This window comes from Chiloscyllium plagiosum, unplaced genomic scaffold, assembly GCF_037043375.1.
Source record: "Chiloscyllium plagiosum isolate Xiang-an unplaced genomic scaffold, Cpla_swu_hap1 HiC_scaffold_27, whole genome shotgun sequence".
Taxonomy (NCBI): Eukaryota; Metazoa; Chordata; class Chondrichthyes; order Orectolobiformes; family Hemiscylliidae; genus Chiloscyllium; species Chiloscyllium plagiosum.
Window position 1 is genome coordinate 80,781,572 of NW_028270165.1, and position 16,081 is coordinate 80,797,652.

The window sequence follows — 16,081 nt, forward strand, 5'->3', positions numbered from 1 at the left end:
TATCAGTGCTTCCAGTAAAACAATTTCCCCTTCTTTATTCTGCCCTATCTATTTATAGGGTCTTATATACACCACGTGGAATTTTTACTCAACAATTGCTACGTTCCATTCTTACTCACCCCTTACCCCACTATGCAGTTTTCTTGACCTATTCTCCACGTCTCCATCAGCTGCAATTTACCCCTCGCCTTTGGATCTTGGATCGGAGAGACCCTCGGGCAGGTTCCTGCACCTCTGAGTCCCCCAGGACCACTCGAAGCCAACAGAATATAGTCCAAATTCACAGCAAAAATGCTAACGTTCTTTTGTTGGGTACCCTTATTCTGTCAGTCTCGGGAATGCCCCTGGTGGACCAACAAGCACCCTGTTACTGCCGCCCTCTGTCCAGGTGGGTCTCTGCACAACCCTGCTCGCAGCGCCAAATTTGTTGTGGAGAAAATGTAGAGAACCACCAGGAGACGCAGAGAGTTCTTCAAGAAGTAGGTCTTTTATTTGCAAACAAAAAACCGTGACACTGAGAAAGCAGATTCTCGAATTCCCCCGAACCTCAGGGTCCGTGGATTTTTATCATGTTTCTGTTTGATTAATATAGTTGGACATGATAAGCTAAGTACCTCACTCTAGCCATACAATAAACCAGTGATGTTAGTTCCATTATCTCTTTAGTTGTACATTCTACTTAATGTTATTCTAATGTCACGGTTAGATATTTATTGCTAACTCTGCTACAGTGATCTTTGCATTCCAGACTAACCTGTCATGAGAGATATTTAGCTATTCCATCTGTCACAATAGTCTCCTGTCTCAAGCTGACTCTATTAACTATTAATTAGATATCTTAATGTCATGTCCCAAATACTTATTGTCCCAATCCTGTCATAATAACACTTAACAGAGAAACTTGCACTTGCAGAGAAACTTAACAGAGAAACTTAGTGGGCAGCACGGTAGCACAGTGGTTAGCACTGCTGCTTCACAGCGCCAGAGACCCGGGTTCAATTCCCGCCTCAGGCGACTCTCTGTGTGGAGTTTGCACATTCTCCCTGTGTCTGCGTGGGTTTCCTCCGGGTGCTCCGGTTTCCTCCCACAATCCAAAAAGTGTGCAGGTTAGGTGAATTGGCCATGCTAAATTGCCCGTAGTGTTAGGTGAAGGGGTAAATGTAAGAGAATGGGTCTGGGTGGGTTACGCTTCGGCGGGTCGGTGTGGACTTGCTGGGCCGAAGGGCCTGTTTCCACACTGTAAGTAATCTAATCTTGCTTTATTACTTGTGTTATCTCATCTCTCCATAGTGACCTTTCAGTCTTAACCTTACTCTGCTAATTGGTGTAAGAAAATTCCACTATGCTTATCCTATCTTGCCTTCCACAGAGTGCCAGTGGTCTTCATGCTTTAATCTTTCCCATGCTTTCATTGTTCTTTATTTTCCATAGTTGCAGGTTTCAGTTCATTAATATATAAACTCCAGAACTACTTTTAATTTACTTTCTCGAGATGGGTTAAGGTTTTATAAAAATAGGTGATATCTCAGCTCAGATACTGCACAAAAGGTGTGAGGTTCGAGTCTGTATCCCAATCTTGAATCAGACTGGTTCTATTAACCAAACTGGGAATTTATAAAATATTATATGGATTGACTACCTGCAGTTTGTGTGCTTTTTGAGCAAAATTGAATATATGTGCAACTGCAAATGCAAATTCACTCCATAGACTTATGCATGCTAATGAAGTGTGTGCTTGATGAAGTACAAGCCTGTGAGACAGTGTGTGTGCGTGTCTGAGAGAGCAACAGATGAAGGCAAGGGGTTTTATTTTGCTAAAACAAGGAAGAGCAGGACTTGTGCAGTTAATGATAGGCTCCTGCGTCGTGTTGGAGAACAGAGACACTGGGTGGGGTGGGGTGGGGAAGAGTTCAGGTACATAAAGTTAAAAATCACACGACATCAGGTTATCATCCAACTGGTTTATTCGGAAGCACGAGCTTCTTTATTGGGTGAAAGAGCCAGTCAGGAGCCCTGGAGGACCAGAAGGTGACTGGTCCTCCTGCCAATCAGAGCCTTCCTATTGTCTGAATGCAGACGTTGGAAGCTGCTCCTGCTGCTCGCTCTCTCTCTCTCTCTCTCTCTCTCTCTCTCCCTCCATGAAGATTGTGTTTGCTCCAGACTGCAACCTCCTTATTCTGTCAACCATCTGAGAGTACGGCACTCTCCTCTCAACTCCTTTTCCATTTTTTTCATTCTGGGCTTCAATTTATGACTTGCAGCAAAAAAAGGAAAGGGAATGAATTCACGGAGTGGACAGAATCAGAAAAGGTTTGTTTATAAACAGTGGTTCATGTATGGAGTGAATGTAAAGAGGACGTGGTGGATGCACGCACAGATGCAACAGACATTTCCATAAGTACATGAACAGACACGGTGCGGATGGATATGGGCCAAAAACTGGCAAGTGGCACTAGTTTAGTTTGAGAACATAGTCAGCATGGAATAGTTGCGCTGAAGTGCTGTCTGATTGTAATTGTTCTGTCGTGGTCTTCAAACTATTTTCTTGCCTTCCACAACATTTAAAAGGCATCTGGAGGGGTACATGAATAGGAAGAGCTTAGAGGGATATGCGCCACATGTAGACAAATGAAACAAGACTAATTTAGGATATCTTGTTAGGCACAGATGAGTTGGGCTGAAGGGTCTGTTTCCATGTTGTAATTGTCTTCGGTGAATGCAGAAGTGTGGTTGGACTTTCAGAGTAGCTTTCCAAGATGTTGTGCCCTTAATGGGATTAAAAGAAGTTACAATGAAGTCTTTCGTTTGTGAGACAGCAACTGAGTGAGGGAGTACATCTGGGATTTTGGTAGAAAGTGGGAATTCATTGCACTGTGGGAATGAAGCCGTGCCCTATCCAGTCATTTCTGCTGGTGGATGAGACCAGGCCTCAAGTTGAGGGGGTGGGGGAGGGTAGATTTAGGACAGATGAGGAGGAACTGCTTTTCCCACACAGCAGTCAATCTATGGAATTCTCTGCCCAACGAAGAGAGGCAGCTTTATTAAGTACATTCAAGACACAGGTGGATGGGTTTTCATGGTCAGGGAATTAGGGTAATTAGGACAATGCAGGGAGGAGGAGCTGAATCGATGGATATATCTGCCATGATCTTAATGAATGGTGGAACAGGCTGGACAGGCCAAATGGCCTACTCCTGCTTCTATTACTATGAAACTATAACCCTGCATTTCCCATGGTTAACCCATCTAACCTGTACATCCCTGGGCACTGTGGGCAATTTAGCATGGCCAATCCAAATCAAGGCCAGTGAGCAATGTAGTGATGTGGAAAATGATCAGAGAACAATAGAAAGGGACAAGGAGAGTAAATGTACCAGCGATCAAAACTGGATTCTGAAGATCACAAAAATTGAAACTGGAAACGGCATGTCTGATGTGCATTGCATTGTAACAAAATTGACTGTACACATCGAAGAGAATAATTATGATCTGAGACTCCTTACAGAGGCATGGCTTCAGGATGACAAGGATTGGATCCTGAATCTAGAGGGAATAGTCATATGGCAAGCTCGGTAAAGGCAGAGGGTTGGCACTGCTAATCAAAGCACTGATCACAGGGTAGTCTGGCGTCAGCTTGGATTTCAGGTCTAGGGAGTATTCCTGAACAAAGAGACCTTGGAGTGCAGGTTCATAGCTCCATGAAAGTGGAGTTGCAGGTCAACAGGATAGTGAAGATGGCGTTTGGCATGCTTTCCTTTATTGGTCAGAGTATGGAGTACAGGAGTTGGGAGGTCATGTTGCAGCTGTACAGGACATTGGTTAGGCCACATTTGGAATATTGCATGCAGTTCTGGTCTCCTTCCTAACGGAAAGATGTTGTGAAACTTGAAAGGGTTCAGAAAAGATTTACAAGGATATTGCCAGGATTGGAGGATTTGAGCTATAGGGAGAAACTGAACATGTGGGGCTGTTTTCTCTGGAGCATCAGAGGCTGGGGGTTGACCTTATAGAGGTTTATAAAATCATGAGGGGCATGGATAGGATAGATAGAAAAAGTATTTTCCCTGGGGTGGGGGAGTTCAGAACTAGAGGGCATAGGGTTGCGGTGAGAGGGGAAAGATATGAAAGAGACCTAAGGGGCAACGTTTTCACTCAGAGGGTGGAACGTGTATGGAATGAGCTGCCAGAGGAAGTGGTGGAGGTGGTACAATTGCAACATTTAAGAGGCAACTGGAGGGATATGGGCCAGGTGCTAGCAGGTGGGACTAGATTGGGTTGGGATATCTAGTTGGAGGAGAAAGTGAGGACTGCAGATGCTGGAGATCAGAGCTGAAAATGTGTTGCTAGAAAAGCGCAGCAGGTCAGGCAGCATCCAGGGAACAGGAGAATCGACGTTTCGGGCATAAGCCCTTCTTCAGAAATCCAAGAAGGGCTTATGCCCGAAACGTCGATTCTCCTGTTCCCTGGATGCTGCCTGACCTGCTGCGCTTTTCCAGCAACACATTTTCAGCTCAGTTGGGATATCTAGTTGGCATATAAGAGTTGGACCGAAGAGTCTGTTTCCGTGCTGACTCTATAACCAGTCTGACTGAAACTGGACGACAGACAGACTCTGACCTCACCTTTAATGCATTGTCTGAGCTGAGATGTCACCTTTTGTTATGAAAACCTTAGGCTATCATGAAGATGCTTGACAGGAAGTTCTGGAATTTACAGATTAATGATTACTGCAATCTATTCTAAAATATGAAAGACTTAACAATCCAGGATTGTTCAATATATCATTTCAGTGGCAGGACACTAATGTTTTTCATACATTCTGTGCCTTATGATCTTATTCTCCACAACCACCTGATGAAGAAGCAGTGCTCCGAATGCTAGTGTTTCCAAACAAACTGCTGGTGTTGTGTAATTTTTAACTTTGTTCAGGTTCAGGTAGATTGACAGTACGAAATTACGCAGAGTGCTCAGGGATGTGCAGGTTAGGTGCATTAATCAGGGGGTAAATGTTGAGCAGTAGGGGTCGGGGAATGGGTTTGGGTGGGTTACCCTTCGGAGGGTTGGTGTGGAGTCTTCTACACTGTGGGGATTCTCTGATGGGGAAGGGAGTTTTGCAAACTGTGCAAGGCAACTCCGGTGTAGTGTGGGAGCCTGCTGTTGGCCTGGCCCTGCCCCCTCTTGCCGCCTCCCTACTGTTGCAGCACAGTGTATGTGGAGCCGAAAACAGTTACACAGACTGGAAAGAGGAATTCACGGTAGGGAGGGGCTGTACACGTGTGTGTGTGCGACTGAAGATTCGGCCATGGAGAAACCGTGGAAGTGTGGCGACTGCAGGAAAGGCTTCTGTGCCCAGTCTGTCCTGGAGACTATTCGGCACTGTCACACCAGGGAGAGGTCATTATACTGCCCCGAGTGCAGTAAGGGCTTCAGCAATTAGTGGGCGGCACGGTGGCACAGTGGTTAGCACTGCTGCCTCACAGCGCCAGAGACCCGGGTTCAATTCCCGCCTCAGGCGACTGACATTGTGGAGTTTGCACGTTCTCCCCGTGTCTGCGTGGGTTTCCTCCGGGTGCTCCGGTTTCCTCCCACCATCCAAAGATGTGCAGGGTCAGGTGAATTGGCCATACTAAATTGCCTGTAGTGTTAGGTAAGGGGTAAATGTATGGGTGGGTTTCGCTTCGGCGGGTCGGTGTGGACTTGTTGGGCCGAAGGGCCTGTTTCCACACTGTAATCTAATCTAAAAATTCATCTCACCTGCTGACCCACGGGTGAGTCCACACGGGGGTGAGGCCCTTTAGCTGCCCTGAGTGTGGGAAGGGCTGTATGCAGGCCTTCGCCCTGCTGCCAGGCCAGCGGGTCCACACAGGGAAGAGGCCCTTCAGCTGCCCCGAGTGCGGGAGTAGCTTCACCCACTCCTCCCCCCTGCAGAGGCGCCAGCGAGTTCACGTGCCATCGCAGGGGGATTGAAGGAGCAACGGCTCAGTGCAATAATCAACTGGACTATCAACCCAGTTCTGGGGACTCACTGGTTTGAATCCCGTTAACAGATGGCGGATTTGGAATCTGGTCAGAAATCTGGAGTTCGGAATTTAACGGTGAAACCATTTTTCAGGGGGTGGGGGGAGGTGTGGTGGGAGGAGAAAACCTCCATCTGATTCACTCACTTCCTTTTTAGGGAAGGAAACTGTCATTGGAGGAAAAGGATTCACTCAGTCATCCCAACTGCATCCTTTACCCGGTCTGGCCTACACATGTCTCCAGACGCACAGCAGTGTTTTTGACTCTACACTGCCCCCCCAACAGCAAATGCGCAAAGAGAAACTTACTTGGAGACATGTATGGGTTGAAATTGCTGAGTGAGGCAATATTTCCTACGGGTTGCGGCTGTACCAAGGATCACTATAAATGCCGGAGGAAACATCACAGAAGCGCTTCACAGGAGGCTCCCAAGCACTAAGGATGTCACCTAGACAGGGGACGAAACATCTGCAACACAAATTCCCAGCTCGGCGAACAGAACCACAACAAGTACCAAGGATCCAATTACAAAGGGACAACTCGGTGCTGACCAATAGTAAAGAAAGTGAGGTGGCGGGTATATATGCACTTTGACCCGGAGCTGTTAAAAAAAAAATCAGCTACTCTTTCTCTGCCTTTTTGCTGGGGGAATCTGAAGCTGTAACAATGTTGGGTCACAATAAAGGTTACCTTAACGTACTGCCAGGCTCAGGCAGTATGAAAGCTATGAGCTCCAAGCTGTTTTTGTTTTAAAGCTGCTCATTCTTTCAGCCTCCTGCACTGAGTTTCCAATGTCGTGTATCAGATGGAGCAGTGAATTAGTAGTTAAGATCATTAGAAATTGTACATTTTTCAGGAGTGCAGGTACTGCATCGTTTCCTCGGCAGATTACTGGCAGCACTGGGAGGTATGGGCTGTGTTCACTAGAAACAAGGTGGAGGTGCGGGTATTGGACTAGGTTGGACAAAGTTTAAAAATCACGAAACCGGGTTATAGTCCAACAGGTTTATTTGGAAGCACTAGCTTTCCTTCATCGGGTAGCTGTGGTGCAGGATCATAAGACAGAGTTTATAGCAAAAGATCGAGTATCATGCAACTGACATGATGTATTGAACAAATGTAGATTGCTGTTAAGTCTTTCATCTTTTAGAATGGGTTGTAGGTTGTAGTTCATTAATGTGAACATCCCAGAGCTACTATTAAGTCATATTCTCAAGATCACTTAAGGTTCTTTTAAAACAGGTGACATCTCAGCCCAGAAAATGCATGAAAGGTGTGTCAGTATCCCAATCTTAAATCGGACTTGTTCTATTTCCAAAGTAGGAATTTATAAAATATTACATGGATTGACCAACTGCATATTGTGCATCTTTTGCGCAAAATTGCACATATAACTCTGCAAATGCAAATTCACCCCATCGTTATAGGTACGTGTGCGTGTGTGAGAGTGCATGTAAGAGAGTATGTGTGCACATGCTTGGTAAAGTGAGTGTGATGGAGTATAAGCCTGTGAGAGTGTGTGTGTGTTGGGGGGGAGCGGGGTGTACGTCTGAGAGACAGCATGTGTATGAGAGAGGTATAGATAAAAGTGAGGGGTTGCATTTTGCAAGGAATTAAGGAAGGGCAGGGCTTGTACAGAGGGATTTGGGGGGGGGGTTCAGGTACATGCTTCATTGAAAGTTGCATCACTGGTTGGAAGGGTGGTTCAGAAGGCATTCAGCACACTTACCTTAATTGTTCACACCATTGAATAAAGGAACTGGGACATCATTTAGATGTTGTACAAGATGTTGGTGAGGCCACTTGCAGAGTACTGAGCACGCTTCTGGTGGCCCTGTAATAGGAAGAATACTATTAGAGGGGGTTCGGTAAAGACTTACCAGGATGTTACCAAGACTGGAGGGTTTGAGTTAGAAAGAGAGGCTGAGACTCTTTTCACTGGAGCACAGGAGGTTGAGGGGTGACCTCATTGAATTTATAAAATCATGAGGGGTGTAGGTAAGATGAACATCAAAAATAGCAAGGGGTGCGTGCAGTTATGTCGAGCGAAGGTGGGGAGGAGGGTGGAGAAAATGTGACATTTGGACACTTTAAATCCGTCAGGAACAGTATCTCCATAGATCATACTGCGCATGTTCGCCGGTTCAGCAAAACTTTCGGAATAAGCACTGTCCTACTGACCTTAAGTTGGTCAGGAATCTTGCCCTTTATAATCCAAATAGAATATATCCTGGGCAGCAGCGAATTATCCTTATTGAAAACTTTAATTATATCTCCCATCGTCACTCCATCCGGCCCCGCAGCGGTTTTCACGTCCATCGCCTTAATGGCATGTTCGACCTCCTCCACCGCTACGGGACCGGTTAGAGCAACTATCTGGGACCCTTCCTCCTGACCCTTATATTTGGCAAACCCTCTTAGGTTATTCCTCTCATTTATATTCGTTAACCACTGTCTTCACTGTCTGCAGAAACGGCGCAAATCCTTCTTCAAATGGACTAATGGGAAGCCAGGGAGGACCGCAAGGAGCCTGGTCCTCCTGCCAATCAGAGCTCCCCAATTGTCTGAAAACGGAAGGTAGACCATGAGCTTCTGAAGCTGCTCCTCTCTCTCCGAATGAAGATCGAGCTTCATCTCGGACTACAACTTCCTTCCTCTATCCACCATCTGTGAGTACGGCACTCTCTTTTCTTAACCTCTTTTCCATTTCATTTTTTCATTCTGGAGTTCAATTGTTGACTTGCAGCAACTGAAAAGAAAGCGTGTGATTCCAGGGAGGGAACAGAGTCAGGAAACGTTGGTCCAGGTCTGAGTCTCAATTGGCAAACGCACGGCAAATGCAGTCCCACAGTGTGAAGTTATAGCCTCTTATGAAAAAATAACTGCTGAAAGGAGGTGCGTTGTTTAAATGGTGATATATTGGGATGTGGCGAAAGTGAGGACAGCAGATGCTGGAGATCAGAGTCGAAAAGTGTGGCACTGGAAAAGCACAGCAGGTCAGACAGCATCAGAGGAGCAGGAAAATCGACATTTCAGACATGAGCCCTTCATCAGGAATGCTGTGTGGATATACAAAGGGGCCTCAGTGTCCTTCCACACAATTCACTGCCAGTTGTCAAATGGGTGCAGCAAGCAATCAGCAAAGCAAGTGGTATATTAGCGAGAGTAATTGAGTTCAGAAGTCTTCCGGAAGTTAGGGGGTCATTGAATATATTCAAGGCTGAGTTCATCTGATTTTAGAACAACAATGAAGTGGATGTTAATGGGGGAAGGCAAGTAAAATGATTAAGACCAGTATAGAACAGTTATAGAGTCAGACAGCACAGAAACAGACCCTTCAGCCCAACTAGTCCATGCTGACTATATTCACAAACTAAACTAGTCCCACCTGCCTGTGTCTGGCCCATATTCCTCTGAACCTTTCCTGTTCATGCACTTATCCAAATGTCCTTTAAACGTTGTTACTCAACCTGCATCCACCATTTCCTCTGGACATTCATTCCACACAAACCACTCGCTGTTAATAAAAAGGTGCTCCTCATGTGTTTTTAAAATCTTTCTCCTCTCCCCTTAATTTGCTCTCTAATCTTGAAACGACACAGGCCGTTCATCTTATCTATGCCCCTCATGGTTTTGTCAACCTCTATAAAGAGAACAAAGAACCTTACAGCACAGGAACAGGCCTTTTAGCCCTCCAAGGCTATGCTGATCAAGATCCTCGATTTAAACCTGCTGCCTAATTTCTAAGGATCTGTATCCCTTTGCTCCCTGCCCATTCATATATCTGTCTAGATACATCTTAAATGATGAAATCGATCCCACCCCTACCACCTCCACTGGCGATGCATTTGAGGCACCCACCACCCTCTACGTAAAGAACTTTCCATGTTTATCTCCCTCAAACCTTTCCCCTCTTACTTTGAACTCGTGACCCCTAGTAATTAAGTCTCCCCCTCTGGGAAAAAGTATTCTTCCTATCTACCCCTGTCTACACCTCTCATGGTTTTATAGGCCTCAATCAAGTCCCCCCCCCTCAACCTCTCCTCATAGCTAGCACTGTCCATAACAGGCAACATCCTGGTGAACCTCCTCTGCACCCTCTCCAAAGCATCCACATCCTTTTGGAAATCTGGCGACTGGAATTGTACGCAGTATTCCAAATGTGGCCGAACCAAAATCTTATAACTTTAACATGACCTGCCAACTCTTTTACTCAATCCGTCCGATGATGGAACGCGTGTTGTATGCTGCCTTGACCACTCTACTGACATGCGTTGCCACCTTCAGAGAACAATAGACCTGAACACCCAGACCTCTCTGTACATCAATTTCCCCCAAGACCTTTCCATTTACTGTATAGCTCGCTCTTGAATTGCATCTTCCAAAATGCATCACCTCACGTGTGTCTGGATTGAACTCCATCTGCCATTTCTCTTCCCAACTCTCCAATCTATATTCTACTGTATCATCTGACAGTCCCCTTCACTATCTGATATTCCATCAATCTGAGTACCATGTGCAAACTTGCTAATGAGGCACCCGATACCTTCACCTTTCAACCTCCTGTGCTCCAGTGAAAAAAGTCCCAGCCGACCCACCAATAGGTGTGAATTCTGTCTGGGTCCCAATGTCGCGTCAGCCTGACATTTTTGATAGAAAAGCTCTGCATTTAAATTACGTTCTTGAGAAAGTTACTGAAAACAAGTTCTGGGATTAACATACCAAAGAACAGAGCCCCATTCTAAAAGATGGAAGATTTAATCTAAATTGTTTAATGTATCACATCTCCATGAACTGGACTCCGTTGGCTATAAATTCTGTGATCATGACCTTCGTCTCCACAACCACCTGAAGGAGCAGCACTCTGAAAGTTAGTGCTTCCAAACAAACCATATTATGGCAGCAGCAGGAGATGTGGGCTGTATTCACTAGAAACAATTAAGCAGTTAGATACCACACGTTCAAGAGGGAAGGATGTATAACATGACCTTCCAACTCCTATACTCAATGCCCTGAACAATGAAGCAAACTAAATTCATTATTCTCTCCACGTGAGACTCCACTTTCAAGGAACTATGAACCTGCACTCCAAGGTTTCTTTATTCTGCAACACTCCCCTTAAATGTCAGTCCTTCCTGGATTGCTTGACCAAAATGTAAACCTCCGATTTCTCCAAATTAAACTCCAACTGCAACTCTTCGGCTCACCTACCGATCCCATAAATTCTAATTTATAGTGAACTCTCTTTCCTCTCTCATTCCCTCTAAGCTGAAAATCTCCACCCCACATTCACTCTCTCCATTTTCACTTTGCTAAAAGTGGAAGAAAGGGATTGAGAAACTGATCAACCATAATTGAATGGAATGAGCAGACCTGGTGGCCTAATTTCTTCCTTTGTCTTGTGGACTCTTGCTGTCGTGGACACTCCGTGAGAATTGGTAGCAGCATTGAACAGATCATGACAGGATATGGATCTATCTACATCTAGGTGGATAGGCTGGGACTTTTTCACCGGAGCATAGGAGGTGGAGAGGTGACCTTATCGAGGTTTATAAAATCATGAGGGGACTGAGGAGATGAACGATGGATGTCCTTCCCCGGGGTAGGGATTTCAAGGGAGCAAATTTTGAAGGTGAGAGGAGAAAGAGATTTTAAAAAGACTTGAAGGGCACAATTTTGTGTGGACTGAATGTCTAGAGGAAGTGGTGGATGCAGGTACAGTTACAATGTTTAAAAGACATTTGGATAAGTACATGATTAGGAAATGTTCAGAGGGATATGGGCCAAAACACAGGCAGGTGGGACTGGTTTAGTTTGAGAACAGTCAACATGGACTAGTTGGACTGAAGGGTCTGTTTCTGTGCTGTCTGACTCAAACTGTTCTATACTTGTCTTAAAACCATTTTCTTGCCATCCCCATAAACATCCACATAAAAATCAGATGAACTCAGCCTTGAATATATTCAATGACCCCCCTGACTGTAGGAAGACATTCCCACTTCTGAACTCAATTCCTCTTGCTAACACGCCACTCGCCTTGCTCATTGCCTGCTGCACCTGTCTGACAACTGGCACAGAAGGACACTGATGCCCCTCTGAACATCCACGCGTCATTCCTGATGAAGGGCTTGTGCCCAAAACTTCGACTGTCCTACTGCTCGGATGCTGCTTGACCTGCTGTGCTTTTCCAGCACCACACTTTTTGACTCTAATCTCCAGTCCTCACTTTCTCCATATCCCAATATATCACCATTTAAACAATACACCTTTCTGTTTATTTTCACAGCAAAGGCTGTAACTTTACATTGGGGTACTGTATTTGCCATGTGTTTGCCAACTGTGGTCTTCCCTCCATCGGGGAGACTGGGTTTAAACTTGCATCACAGCCACGTCTGCAAAGGCCGACCGGACCTCCCAGTCACCATCCATTTTAATTCGCCTTCCCATTCCCTTTCTGACATGACTATCTTTAGCTTCCTCCATTGCCACAACGAACCAAACCGCAAATTGGAGGAACACCTCATCTTCTGCCTGAGCAGTCCACAGCCCGGAGGATTCAACATTGAATTTTCCAATTTCAAATAACCTGCCTACTCATCCCACAACTCCCTTCCCAGCCTGCCACCAACTAGATTCCGTCCTCCCATTCACCAACCAGGTCGTACACTCTACCTGTCTCCACCTATCCCCACTTCATCACCCTGCCCCCAGCACACCCTTGTTCTGCAGTTCTCCCTGTATCCACCCCCAGTCCTTAACAAGGGTTACACCCAAAATGTCGACTTCTCCACCTCCTGTTACTGCCTGGCTTGCTGCGTTCTTCCAATCTCCTGTCTGTCTATTTTGCCAATTGAGACACAGGCCTGGACCAACCTTTCCAGAGTCTGTCTTCTCCCTCGATTCACTCCCATTCCTTTCAGTTGCTCCAAGTCAATAAATGGAAAAGGGGGTGAGAAGAGAGTGCCATACTCACAGATATTGGACAGAGGAAGGAAGTTGCAGTCTGGGGTGAAGCTCTTCATTCAGAGAGAAGAGCAGGAGCTTCAGAAGCTCATGGTCCACCTTCCGCATTCACCGATAGGGGAGATCTGAACGTCAGGAGGACAAGTCTCCTTCCGGTCCTCCAGTGCTCCTTATTTGTCCATCAAAAGTAGGTCTCGCCCTTTATCTGCCGACAGCGAGGAACATGCCCAATGTTTTGGTGACGCCGGCAAACATGCGCCCTGTGTTTTGACACTGAGGAGTGTACACAATATGCTCTGTGGCGATGCTGGTGTTCTTGACAGATATTAGGTGTACAAATGCTAATCAGAGAACAAAAAGGGTAGAGCCATAATTCCCTCCCCCCCATGTGGCTCGATGTTTTATAGCTTTTGCATTTGTCTGGTTGCTCAATGTTTTTATGTCTTTTCCCCAGTGTTGGGGTAAAATTCAGAACTAGAGGGCATAGATTTAGGGTGAAAGCAGGAAGATACAAAAGGTATTGAAGGGGCAACTTTTCCAATCAGAGCATGGGTTGGTGCATGTTTGGAATGATCCCCCTTTTCCATTTACGTTTCATTCTGGGGTTCAATTGTTGACTTGGAGCAACTGAAAAGAATGGGAGTGAATCCAGGGAGAAGACAGACGCTGAAAAAGTTGGACCATGCCTGTGTCTCAATTGGCAAAGTGGTGGAGGCTGGTGCAATTACAGCATTTAAAAGGCATCTGAATAGGAAGGATTAGATGGATGTGAGCCACGTGCTGGCAAATGGGACTAGATTAATTTCGGATATCTGGTCAGCATGGATGGGGAGGTCCAAAAAGGTCTGTTTCTGTGCTGTACATCTCCGAATCTAAATAATAAAGAGTATACTTTCACAAATAACTAACTATATCCATGTTGACAAGGCTTAGTACACCACATACTTTACTAACCATTCTCAACAGGTCCTGCCCCTTCAATAACTGAGGAACATATACATGCTGGTGCATAATCTCCTTCACTAGTATTTACACACAAACCTCAGCAATTGCACAAGTAACAGCAAAGAGCAAACAGCACAAGGATTAAACAAACAGTGAGGGTAAACAGCACAAGGATTGAACACACAGTGAGGGGTAAACAGCACAAGCGCCAGTAAAAGCAGATGGAAAGTGAGTGTAAAATGTCACTATGACAGAACAGGCCCCACATTCCTTCCCCTCCGTCCCCCCCACAACCTGCCTCACCTTTCACCTCCCGGGCCCAGTACCTTCCAGGTGGCCCCATAGTTGACACAGGGGCCGCCCCACGACCAGTAGAACTCCACCACCCAGGCGGCCGACGAGTTCCCAAGCAGGCCCTTAACCCCATCCGCCTCCAGAATGCTCACCGGCTCCTGCCTGCTGTACAGCCGGCCGGTGTGGCCGTGACACAGCAGCTGCGCCAGGAAGGCGGCGGTGCCCAGTGACGGGTGTCTGCCCCGGGCCGCACGGCGCCATTTTCCTAACGGCCGCCGCTTCCCTGCTCGAGCGACTTCTCCTCCCAACCGCCTTCGCCCCCGCGTGACGTCTGCACGGGGGGATGGGCGGGGCCGGGGGAGCCTCACCGTCACCAAGCAACAGCACCTCGCGCTACAACTGCTCATTCACAAAAACAAACTCTCCTGTCTCGTTCTGCAGCTGCAGGGGGGACACTGCCACGTTTCCAGGAGCCCTGTCTACATTGGGAAAGCTCACGGCTCAATTTTAACAGATATTCCGATATCTAAAGGGGGAAATCTGCATTTTAAAGGGACGTGGACATTTTAACGGGCTATTTCTGCAAATAAACAGATTTAAATGGAGAAGATTATATTTCAAAGGGATATCTTAATATGTAAAGTGACGCAGTTATATCTAAATGATTCTACATTTTGAAGAGACGTTGCCCTATTTCTAAGCAGAAATATCCCTTTCAGAGACATATTCATATCTAAAGGAGTAAATATACATTATCGAGGGGCAAGATTGCGCTGAGAGGAACATAACACATTTAAAGGGCTGAGCTACATGTAAAGGGGCATTTTTATGTTTAAAAAGATACGTTGAAATCTGAAGAGACTTGTTCATAAAAAGAAGTCCATGGTAATATTTAGAAAGCATGACCATATTGGAAATAGTGCAGCCATTTTTCAAAAGGGGGTGGGGGTGGCCGTGAGATGGTTTAATTTTTAAGAAAATAAGCAAGTTGTTACAATTTGGAATGATCTTGAAGGGGTGATGGAACCAGTAAATGGCAAAGGTAATTGCAAAATTCTTGAAAATAAACCGATTCCAGATATATGTGGATGCAGGGAAATAATTCAAAAGAGCCATTGCAGAATAGATGGACCAAACAATCTCCTTCTGAGAGATCTAAATGGGAGCATCAATATTTAAGTAGAAATTCCTATTTTGTTCTCCTCCCAAAGTCTCTGTCTTGTCAGGGTACAGTGGAAGCCAGTACAATTTGTTACGCTACAGTAGACCTTGCAACTCAACCTCATCTTGTCCTCACCCAATATTCATATCTGTGTTCCTTGCAGTCAAATACTGGCTCTGCAAGTGATGCTCACATTCCATAAACAAACAAAACAGATCATGGTGCTGCCGTCACTGCATGTGTCGGAATTAAATGATCAGAAAAATTCTGACCTCACGCTACATACAGTTTGTGCACAGTGCCATTATTGCTATTTATTCTTACCATTTCAATTGATATTCAGTCTGCACCAAATCAAGAGCAGCCACAGTTTACATTTCACATTTCATTGGTAATTCTACATGTTGATGTTCGTATATGTATTTAATTTAATCATCAGATTGTTTCACAATTGAATGACGTTGCCCGACTGAAAACTCACATCTTCGCCAAATGCCAAAAATGTTTTAAGGCTATTTGGGCAATACCACTGATAAATAAAATATCAAAGAAACAAAGTTATAAAGAGAGACACATATCTTGTTTAACCAAATACAATGGCAGTGCAGAGAATTTCTGAAAAGTGCAATAAATATTTACGTTTTACCCCTTATTCAACTCATTCAAGAATTTCAAATTGAATTTGTGGTAATTCAACAG

The 16,081-nt window shown here is 45.4% G+C and overlaps 2 protein-coding genes and 1 long non-coding RNA gene across 7 annotated transcripts in view; 2 read left to right on the forward strand and 1 right to left on the reverse strand.

Moving 5' to 3' along the window:
• Positions 1-16,081, forward strand: part of LOC148144676 (uncharacterized) — a 30,573-nt gene that overhangs the window by 12,561 nt on the left and 1,931 nt on the right. For 3 of the 5 annotated variants that reach the window (XR_015751565.1, XR_015751567.1, XR_015751568.1), the window contains one exon: positions 6,176-6,583. The exons of 1 other annotated variant lie outside the window; for it this stretch is intronic. The gene's annotated coding sequence lies outside the window, so the exon portion shown is untranslated. Of the gene's footprint in view, positions 1-6,175; positions 6,686-16,081 lie in introns of those variants that run through there. One more of the 5 variants, XR_015751569.1, reaches the window with a different exon arrangement.
• LOC148144677 (uncharacterized) lies at positions 469-7,851 on the reverse strand. Its single transcript, XR_015751577.1, has 2 exons — positions 7,748-7,851; positions 469-2,766 (listed from the first exon to the last, which is right to left on the reverse strand). It is a non-coding gene; the product is annotated as an uncharacterized LOC148144677 (long non-coding RNA).
• The window catches only part of LOC148144678 (uncharacterized), a 92,637-nt gene continuing 85,115 nt past the window's right edge, over positions 8,560-16,081 (forward strand). Inside the window, exon 1 of the mRNA XM_087975002.1 lies at positions 8,560-8,687. The gene's annotated coding sequence lies outside the window, so the exon portion shown is untranslated. The remainder of the gene's footprint in view (positions 8,688-16,081) is intronic.